Consider the following 10,338-nt stretch of genomic DNA (forward strand, 5'->3'; position numbering starts at 1 on the left):
CCCCCCCCCCCCCCGCTCCGAAACGCCGCCCGCTGGCTCTGCCCAGCCCTCCCCGAGGGGGTACTCGGCTCCTCACTCCTGAGAAGAGCCAGGGTCTCAGCTTAGGGACTTGCTGCAGGAGGCCCTCGGGGCACACGCGGTGGGCCCACTCCTCCCCTGTAACCCGAGGCGTCCCCTCCACAGCGGCCGCGGCCCCAGCTCCACACCGGAAGTGGCCTACAACCCAGGTGGGGCGTGTATTCAGAGGCCGGAAGAGGGTCGCTGGAGGCCCCGTCCAGGTGTGGCTGCAGGTCTCCCCTGAAGAAGGTGGTCACGCGGGAGAAGCTGCTGAAGGTGGTACAGTAGGAATCCTGAAAGAAGCAAGACGCCACGTGGGAACGGTCCTGGTTAAAGAGCTGGAAGTGGTGGAAGGAGTTGGAGAGGGCCGAGGAGGCATAGGGGGAGACGAGGTAGAGGTGGCGGTTCTGTGGAGAGGTGGCCAACAGCAGGTGACTGCTAAAGACACAGAGCAGGGTGCTGGTGCCCCACGGTGGATATGCAGGGCAGGCGGGGAGCCTGTGGCCTGCGTGACCAGGACCAGGCAGGCCCAGCTGAGGCCGGACTTTGAACGGCAGATGGCCTTGAGCTCCTGCAGACTTACTAAGAAGACCAGGGCGCCCCTGCGGAAGCTGGGCTGTGCACCCTCGTGGCTCTGAGTGGCCGGGCCGCAGCTGACCTGTGCTGATGACTGCCCTCTGGGGGGTTTATAGCCGGGGTCAAAGGTCAGTTCCTCGTCAGAAGTGCAGGAGTCATCCCCACTGGAGTCCTTCTTGGAGAAGAGGATTTGAGTGGAATCTCCAGCCTCTCTACAGGAGCCCGGTGCAGGAGGACGTCATTTGACCTCCACAACACAGATGACACGGTCCACGAGGGAGTCCGGGTCTTGGTGCTTCCTGGCGTGCAGGTACATGCCTCTTGACCAATTTGTTAATGAGTGGAGTTGACGTAAAGGAAAAATATTTGTAGAATGAGTAGGACTGGCCGTATACTATGTTAGGTAGTTCTGGGTCAGATGCACATTATGGTTTCTTTTGTATGATTTTTGCTTAGGTTAAATGTATAGAACACTGCCTATAGTTCTTATTCCACAGGAAGAAATCTATCGTTGTAGTTTCCATGAAATCTTGAGCCTGATGCATCTCTCCTAAGTGGTACAGTTAAGATCCTGATGCTCAGTGTGGGTAGACAAGAAAAGCACACTCCTGGTGGATCGGATGGTCTTGCTGAGGTGATTTCCATGTGGTTGTGCCTCTTGAGCAGTCCTGCCAAACAGAGTATTTCAGGAGGTAGTAGGCTTTGTATTTCCAAAGGCACAGATCTGGGCATGTACAAAGCCAAGTCCATGGATGCTCTTTTAAATAGCTAAACTGATTGGTACTAGAAACTCTCCCTAGTGGTACCTCTGCATCTCCTCTGTTCATATGGCTCTCTTCTTCGTCAGTTTCCTCCCATTTTTTTTTTTATTGTGGTAAAATGTACAAAATGTAGAATTTACCATCTTAACCATTTTTAAGTGTTCAGTTCATTGGTGTTAAATACATTCATAATGTTGCGCAACCATCACCACCATCCATCTCCAAGGCTCTTTTCATCTTCTAAAACTGAAACTCCATATTAAACAATAACTCCCTATTCCTTCCCCACTCCAGCCCCCTGGGAACTACCATTCTACTTCCTGTCTCTATGATTTTTTTTTTTTTGGTCTGGCTCTCTTCTTGATAACACTGTAACTGGTCAGGGAGACAACTGCGGGGGTGGGGGGGGGAGTCTGTCACAATATATGGAGCTGTAGGAAAAGCAGCAAGGAAGAATGGGACCTGTACTCTGTCAAGCATCCAGTACAGTTAATTGGATCACCTTGCACAAGTTCTTTAAGCACTCTGTCCTCAGTTTCCTCATGTACAAAATGGGGACAATAACAGTACTTACCACATATGATTTTTATGAGGAAGAAGTGGATTAATACATGTAAAATATACAGAACAGTACCTGGCACATCCTAAGCACGAAATAAATTTTAGTGATAGTGATCTCTCATTAGGATAATTGTTGCTGGTTAAATTAATCAGTTCAAGCAGAAAGTGAAGTTATAGCTGACACAGCCCCACCAGGCTGTGTGTGACTAGAGACTCAGCTGTGAGGATAGTTTGGTTGTTCCAATGGCCTATATACTATTTCATGTTTATGTCAGCTTTTTCATTTTGTGTAGACTTGCAATATTATTTTCTGTTGAAAGCACCCTATGGCAATGTGAAGGATACAAATAAATCAGCACTTCTCATGTGGAAGGGAACCCATGAGTTCATCACTGAGATTAGCAGTCATGTTAGTGACGATATCATTGCCTAGAAAATTTTGGCTGTTACCAGAGAAAGTATCCAAGGAGCTGAGCTATTATTAAATTGCTATTATAGAAATTGATATTTTCTTTTTTTTAATCTTTATTGGAATATAATTGCTTAACAATGTTGTGTTAGTTTCTGCTGTACAATAAAGTGAATCAGCTATATGTATACATATATACTAATATACCCTCCCTCTTGAACCTCCCTCCCACCCTCCCTATCCACCCCTCTAGGTCATCATAAAGCTTAGAGCTGATCTCCCTGTACTATGCAGCAGCTTCCCACTAGCCATCCATTTTACATTTGGTAGTGTATATATGTCAGTGCTACTCTCTCACTTTGTCCCAGCTTCCCCATCCCCCACTGTGTCCTCAAGTCCGTTCTCTATGTCTGCATCTTTATTCCTGCCCTGCCACTATGTTCATCAGTATGGGTTTTTTTAGATTCCATATATATGCATTAGCATAGGGTATTTGTTTTTCTCTTTCTGACTTACTTCACTCAGTATGAGAGACTCTAGGTCCATCCATCTCATTGCAGATAACTAAATTTCATTCCTTTTTATGGCTGAGTAATATTCCATTGTATACATGAGTCACATCATCTTTATCCATTCATCTGTCCATGAACATTTAGGTTGCTTCCATGTCTTGGTTATTGTAAATAGTGCTGCAGTGAACATTGTGGTACATGTATCTTTTTGAATTATGGTTTTCTCAGGGTATATGCCCAGTGGTGGGATTGGTGGGTCATATGGTAGTTCTACTTCTAGTTTTTTAAGGAACCTCCATACTGTTCTCCATAGTGGCTCTATCAATTTACATTCCCACCAACAGTGCAAGAGGGTTCCCTTTTCTCTACACCTTCTCTAGCATTTACTGTTTCTAGATTTTTTGATGATGGCCATTCTGACTGGTATGAGGTGATACCTCATTGTAGTTTTGATTAGCATTTCTCTAATGATTTGTGTTGTTGAATGTGTTTCTTGGCCATCTGTGTGTCTTCTTGGGAGAATAGTCTATTTAGGTCTTCTGCCTATTTTTGGATTGGGTTGTTTGTTTTTTTCTTATTGAGCTGCATGAGCTTCTTGTATATTTGGGAGATTAATCCTTTGTCAGTTGCTTTGTGTGCAAATAATTTCTCCCATTCTGAGGGTTGTCTTTTCATCTTGTCTATAGTTTCCTTTCCTGTGCAAAAGCTTTTAAGTTCCTTTAGGTCCAATTTGTTTATTTTTGTTTTTATTTCCATTACTCTAGGAGGTGGGTCAAAAAGGGTCTTGCTGTGATTTATGTCATAGAGGGTTCTGCCTTTGTTTTTCCTCTAAGAGTTTTATAGTGACTGGCCTTACATTTAGGTCTTTAATCCATTTTGAGTTTATTTTTATGTATGATGTTAGGGAGGGTTCTAATTGCATTCTTTTACATGTAGTTGTCCAGTTTTCCAAGCTCTACTTATGGAAGAGGCTGTGTTTTCTCCACTGTATATTTTTACTTCCTTTGTCAAAGATAAGGTGACCATATGTGCATAGGTTTATCTCTGGGCTTTCTGTCCTGTTCCATTGATCTATATTTCTGTTTTTGTGCCAGTACCATATTGTCTTAATTACTGTAGCTTTGTAGTATAGTCTGAAGCCAGGGAGCCTGATTCCTCCAGCTCCGTTTCTTTCTCAAGCTTTCTTTGGCTGTTTGGGGTTTTATGTGATTCCATACAAATTGTAAAATTTCTTTTTCTAGTTCTGTGAAAAATGCTATTGGTAATTTGATAGGGATTGCATTGAATGTGTAGATTGCTTTGGGTAGTATAGTTATTTTCACAATGTTGATTCTTACAATCCAAGAACATGGTATGTCTCTCCATCTATCTGTATCATCTTTGATTTCTTTCATCAGTGTTTTATAGTTTTCTGTGTGCAGGTCTTTTGCCTCCTTAGGTAGGCTTATTCCTAGATATTTTATTCTTTTTGTTGCAGAGGTAAATGGGGATGCTTCCTTAATTTCTCTTTCTGATTTTTCATTGTTCGTGTATAGGAATGCAAGAGATTTCTGTGAATTAATTTTGTATCCTGCTACTTTACCAAATTCATTGATTAGCTCTAGTAGTTCTCTGGTGGCATCTTTAGAATTCTCTATGTATAGTATCATGTCATCTGCAAACAGTGAGTTTTACTTCTTCTTTTCCAGTTTGGATTCCTTTTAGTTCTTTTTCTTCTCTGATTGCCATGGCTAAAACTTCCAAAACTATGTTGAATAATAGTGGTGAGAGTGGACAACCTTGTCTTATTACTGATCATAGAGGAAATGGTTTCAGTTTTTCACCATTGAGAATGATGTTAGCTGTGGGTTTGTCATATATGGCTTTTATTATGATAAGGTAGGTTCCCTCTATGCCCACTTTATGGAGAGTTTTTACCATAAGTGGGTGTTGAATTTTGTCAAAAGCTTTTTCTAAATCTATTGAGATGATCATATTGTTTTTATCCTTCAATTTGGTTAATATCATGTATCACATTGATTGATTTGCATCTATTGAAGAATCCTTGCATTCCTGGGATAAACCCCATTTGATCATGGTGTATGATCCTTTTAATGTGCTGTTGGATTTTGTTTGCTAGTAGCTTGTTGAGGATTTTTGAATCTATGTTCATCTGTGATATTGGCCTTTAATTTTCTTTTTTTGTGACATCTTTGTCTGGTTTTGGTATCAGGGTGATGGTGGTCTCATAGAATGAGTTTGGGAGTGTTCCTCCCTCTGCTATATTTTGGAAGAGTTTGAGAAGGATCTGTGTTAGCTCTTCTCTAAATGTTTGGTAGAATTCGCCTGTGAAGCCCTCTGGTCCTGGGCTTTTGTTTGTTGGAAGATTTTTAATCAGTTTCAATTTCAGTGCTTGTGATTGGTCTGTTTATATTTTCTGTTTCTTCCTGGTTCAGTCTTGGAAGGTTGTGCTTTTATAAGAATTTGTCCATTTCTTCCAGGTTGTCCATTTTATTGGCATATAGTTGCTTGTAGTAGTCTTTCATGATCCTTAGTATTTCTGCAGTGTCAGTCATTACTTCTCCTTTTTCATTTCTAATTCTGTTGATTTGAGTCTTCTCCCTTTTTTTCCTGATGAGTCTGGCTAATGGTTTATCAGTTTTGTTTATATTCTCAAAGAACCAGCTTTTTTTTTTTGGATCTTTGCTATTGTTTCCTTCACTTCTATTTCATTTATTTCTGCTCTGATCTTTATGATTTCTTTTCTTCTGCTAACTTTGTTCTTTGTTTTTGTTTTTTATTCTTTCTCTAATTGCTTTAGGTGTAAGGTTAGGTTGTTTATTTGAGACTTTTCTTGTTTCTTGAGGTAGGATTGTATTGCTATAAACTTCCCTCTTAGAACTGCCTTTGCTGCATTCCATAGGTTTTGGGTTGTTATATTTTCATTGTCATTTGTTTCTAGGTATTTTTAATTTCCTCTTTGGTTTCTTCAGTAATATCTTGGCTGTTTAGAAGTGTATTGTTTAGCCTCCATATGTTTGTATTTTTTACAGTGTTTTTCCTGTAATTTGATATCTAGTCTTATAGCATTGTGGTTGGAAAAGATGCTTGATGAGATTTCAGTTTTCTTAAATTTACCAAGGCTTGATTTGTGACCCAAGATGTGATCTATCCTGGAGAATGTTCCATGTGTACTTGAGAATAAAGTGTATTCTGTTGTTTTTGGATGAAATGTTCTATAAATATCAATTAAGCCCATCTGGTCTAATGTGTCATTTAAAGCTTGTGTTTTCTTATTTATTTTCATTTTGGGTGATCTGTCCATTGGTGAAAGTGGGGCGTTAAAGTCCTCTACTATTATTGTGTTATTGTCAATTTCCCCTTTCATGGCTGTTAGCATTTGCCTTATGTATTGATGTGCTCCCATGTTGGATGCCTAGATATTTACAATTGTTACATGTTCTTCTTGGATTGATCCCTTGATCATTATGTAGTGTCCTTCCTTGCCTCTTGTAATAGTCTTTATTTTAAAGTCTATTTTGTCTAATATAAGAATTGCTACTCCAGATTTATTTTGATTTCCATTTGCATGGAACACCTTTTTCTATCCCCTCACTGTCAGCCTGTATGTGTCCCTGGGTCTGAAGTGGGTCTCTTGTAGACAGTATGTATATGGGTCTTCTTTTTGTATCCATTCAGCCAGTCTGTGTCTTTTGGTTGGAGCATTTAATTCATTTACATTCAGGTAATTATTGATAGGTATAATCCTATTCCCATTTTCTTAATTGTTTTGGGTTTGTTTTTGTACGTCTTTTCCTTCTCTTGTGTTTCCTGTCTAGAGAAGTTTCTTTAGCATTTGTTGTAAAGCTGGTTTGGTGGTGCTGAATTGTCTTAGCTTTTGCTTGTCTGTAAAGCTTTTGACTTCTCCGTTGAATCTGAATGAGATCCTTGCTGGGTAGAGTAATCTTGGTTGTAGGTTTTTACCTTTCATCACTTTAAATATATCTTGCCACTCCCTTCTGGCCTGTAGCGTTTCTGTTGAAAGATCAGCTGTTAACCTTATGGGGATTCCCTTATATGTTATTTGTTGCTTTTCCCTTGCTGCTTTTAATACTTTTTCTTCGTGTTTAATTTTTCTTAGTTTGATTAATATGTTTCTCGTCATGTTTCTCCTTGGGTTTGTCCTGTTTGGGACTCTCTGCACTTCCTGGACTTCATTGACTATTTCCTTTCCCAATTTAGGGAAGTCTTCGACTATAATCTCTTCAAATATTTTCTTAGACCCTTTCTTTTTTTCTTCTTCTTCTGGGACACCTATGATTCGAGTGTTGGTGTGCTTAATGTTGTCCCAGGGGTCTCTGAGACTGTCCTCCATTCTTTTTTTTTAATATAAATTTATTATTAACTTTATTTTTGGCTGCGTTGGGTCTTCGTTGCTGCACGCAGGCTTTCTCTAGTTGTGGCAAGTGGGGGCTACTCTTCATTGTGCTGCTTGGGCTTCTCATTGTGGTGGCTTCTCTTGTTTCCGAGCACGGGCTCTAGGCAAGCGGGCTTCAGTAGTTGCAGTGTGTGAGCTCAGTAGTTGTGGCTTGTGGGCTGTAAAGCACAGGCTCAGTACTTGTGGTACATGGGCTTAGTTGCTCCGTGGCATGTGGGATCCTCCCAGACCAGGGATCGTACCTACATCCCCTGCATTGGCAGGTGGATTCTTAACCACTGCATCACGAGGGAAGTCCCTGCCCTCCATTCCTTTCATTCTTTTTTCTTTATTCTGCTTTGTGGCAGTTAATTCCACCATTTTATCTTCTAGCTCACTTATCCATTCTTGTGCCTCAGTTATTCTGCTATTGATTCCTTCTAGAGTGTTTTTAATTTCAGTTATTGTGTTGTTCATTACTGTTTGTTTGCTCTTTAGTTCTTCTAGGCCCTCGTTAAATATTTCTTTTATTTTCGCTATTTCTGAGATTTTGGATTATCTGTACTATCATTACTCTGAATTCTTTCTCAGGTAGTTTGCCTTTTTCTTCTTCATTTATTTGGTGTTATGGGTTTTTATCTTGCTCCTTTGCCTGCAAGATATTTCTCTGTGTTCTCATTTTATCTCATTTACAGTATTGAGGTCTCCTTTCCCTAGGCTGCAGTGTTTTAGTTCCTCTTGTTTCTGTTCTCTGCCCCTGGTGGTGAGGTTGGTCTAGTGGCTTGCGTAGGGTTCCTGATGGGAGGGACTGGTGCCCGCATTCTGGTGGGTGGAGCTGAGTCTTTTCCCTCTGATGAGCATGGCAGTGTCAGTTGGTGTGTTTTGGGATGTCTGTGAGCATAGTATAACTTTAGGTAGTCTGTGTGCTGATGGGTGGATTTATGTTTCTTTCTTGTTTGTTGTTTGGTGTGAGGCGTCCAGCACTGGGAGCTGCTGGCAGTTGGGTGGAGCCAGGTCTCAGATTCAGATAGAGGCCTCCGTGAGAACTCTCAGTGATTAATCTTACCTGGGGCCGGGATTTCTCTTGTGGTCTAGCATCCTGGACTCAGTACTCCCACCCCAGAGCCTGAGGCCTGACTTCCAGTCAAGGAACCAAGACCCCGCAAGTCGTTCATCCTGGCAATAAAGGGGATTTAAAAAAGAAAAGAAGACTAACAAAACTCCAGGCAAATGGTAAAAAGTAAAATCAAACAAACAAAAACAGGAACAAGGAAACACACACAAAAGAAACAAAAACAGAACCAAATGAAACAAAAAGCAAGAGAACAACCAGGGAAACAAAAGAACCCAAGAACGAAATCAAACAATTGAAAAGAAAACTGACAAAAACACAAAACTAAAAAACAAAACCAAAGCAGAGTGTCAACTGAAGAATGAGCAAAGAAACAAAACAAACCAACAAAAATGATAAAAAAGCAAAAGAGGAAGGGGAAAGAAGACAGAACAACAGGAATGCAATGTAGAAATAGAAATATAAAAAATGAAATAGAAAATATATTAAAGAAAAGAAAAAGACAAAACCCCATAGAAATGGTAAAAACAAAATCAAACAAATAAAAATAGAAACAAGGAAACACACATGCAAAAGAAACAGAAACAGAGCCAAATAAAACAAAAAGCAAGAGAACAGCCAGACAAATAGTAGAGCTGAAAAATGAAATCAAACAGTTAGGATCCGAACTAACAAAAACACAAAACCTAAAAACTTAACCAAAGCAGTGTGCCAACTGAAGAATAAAGCAAGGAAACAACAAACCAATAAAAATGATTTAAAATAATTAAATAAAAAGGGAAAAAACACAGGACAACAGAAAAGCAAAGTAGAAATGGAAATATAAAAAAATAAAATATATGTTAAAGAAAAAGAAGAAAAACAAATAAGAGAAAAGAGCACAGAACAACAGGAAAGCAAAGTAAAAATAGAAATATATGAAAAAAATAAAAAATTGGGCTTCCCTGGTGGTGCAGTGGTTAAGAATCTGCCTGCCAGTGCAGGGGACACGGGTTTGAGCCCTGGTCCGGGAAGATCTCACATGCCGCAGAGCAACTAAGCCCGTGTGCCACAACTACTGAGCCTGTTCTTAGCGAGCCAAGCAGAGAACAAGTGCCTAGAGCCCGTGCTCTGCAACAAGAGAAGCCGCTGCAGTGAGAAGCTCTTGCACCTCATTGAAGAGTAGCCCCCCACTCTCCGCAACTAGAGAAAGCCCACGTGCAGCAATGAAGACCCAACACAGCCAAAAATAAATAAATAAAATAAATGTTTTTTAAAAAGTTTAAAAAAATAAAAATAAAAAATATGTTATAAAACATGAAGATCCCAAAAGACTAAAAAGAAAAAAATACTGAAACAACAACAAACAAAAAAAACAAATTGCTAGAACCAATAACAGAATGAATCAAAACAGAATACAATTAATAGTAATAATTATGTTTCCCTGGGGTCTCAGCTGTAAGTGTCCTTGCACACACCATGAGCCACAGCCCACCTCCGCCTCCCCAGGAGGCCCTCCTCTGCCTCTGGGCTGGTCTCTGGACCTGCTGTGGGCCCTGTGGGGACCCCTGAGACTCTGATGTGTCCCAATTCCTGTGTGTGCTGCCCCCAAAGTCCACAGCTGCCTGAGCTAGACCGTTTTCATTTGTGGTGGACATTCATTGTCTACTCAGATAATCCATAGAGGCAGGATCTACCTAGGTGATCGCGGGGATTTAATCTGCAGCTTGGACAGCTGATGGAAAGAGTTTCGATCTTTTTCCTTAGTCCCCCGTTCCTGGGGTTCAGTTTTGGTTTTATCCCCACCTCTGTGTGTGGTCTACCCACAGGAGTCTGGTCCTGAGGCTGCCTTGGAGCTCTTGGGTCGGCCCCCAGTGAGGACAGGGCACAGAGGTGGTATGACTGCTTGGATCGTGGGAGCCCCAGTGGTGCCAAATGTGCAGGGAAGCTGGCGGCCACAGGTACAAGAGATATGGCCCTAGTGAGGGACTTTTCTCGATATTTTCTTTATGTAA

The 10,338-nt window shown here is 40.9% G+C and overlaps 1 pseudogene; it reads right to left on the bottom strand.

Annotated features, from left to right (window-relative positions):
* The window catches only part of LOC103080392 (TBC1 domain family member 17-like), a 2,180-nt pseudogene extending 1,231 nt beyond the window's left edge, over positions 1-949 (bottom strand).
* Between the last annotated feature and the right edge of the window lie 9,389 nt (positions 950-10,338).

This window comes from Lipotes vexillifer, unplaced genomic scaffold, assembly GCF_000442215.2.
Source record: "Lipotes vexillifer unplaced genomic scaffold, Lipotes_vexillifer_v1.1 scaffold335, whole genome shotgun sequence".
Taxonomy (NCBI): Eukaryota; Metazoa; Chordata; class Mammalia; order Artiodactyla; family Lipotidae; genus Lipotes; species Lipotes vexillifer.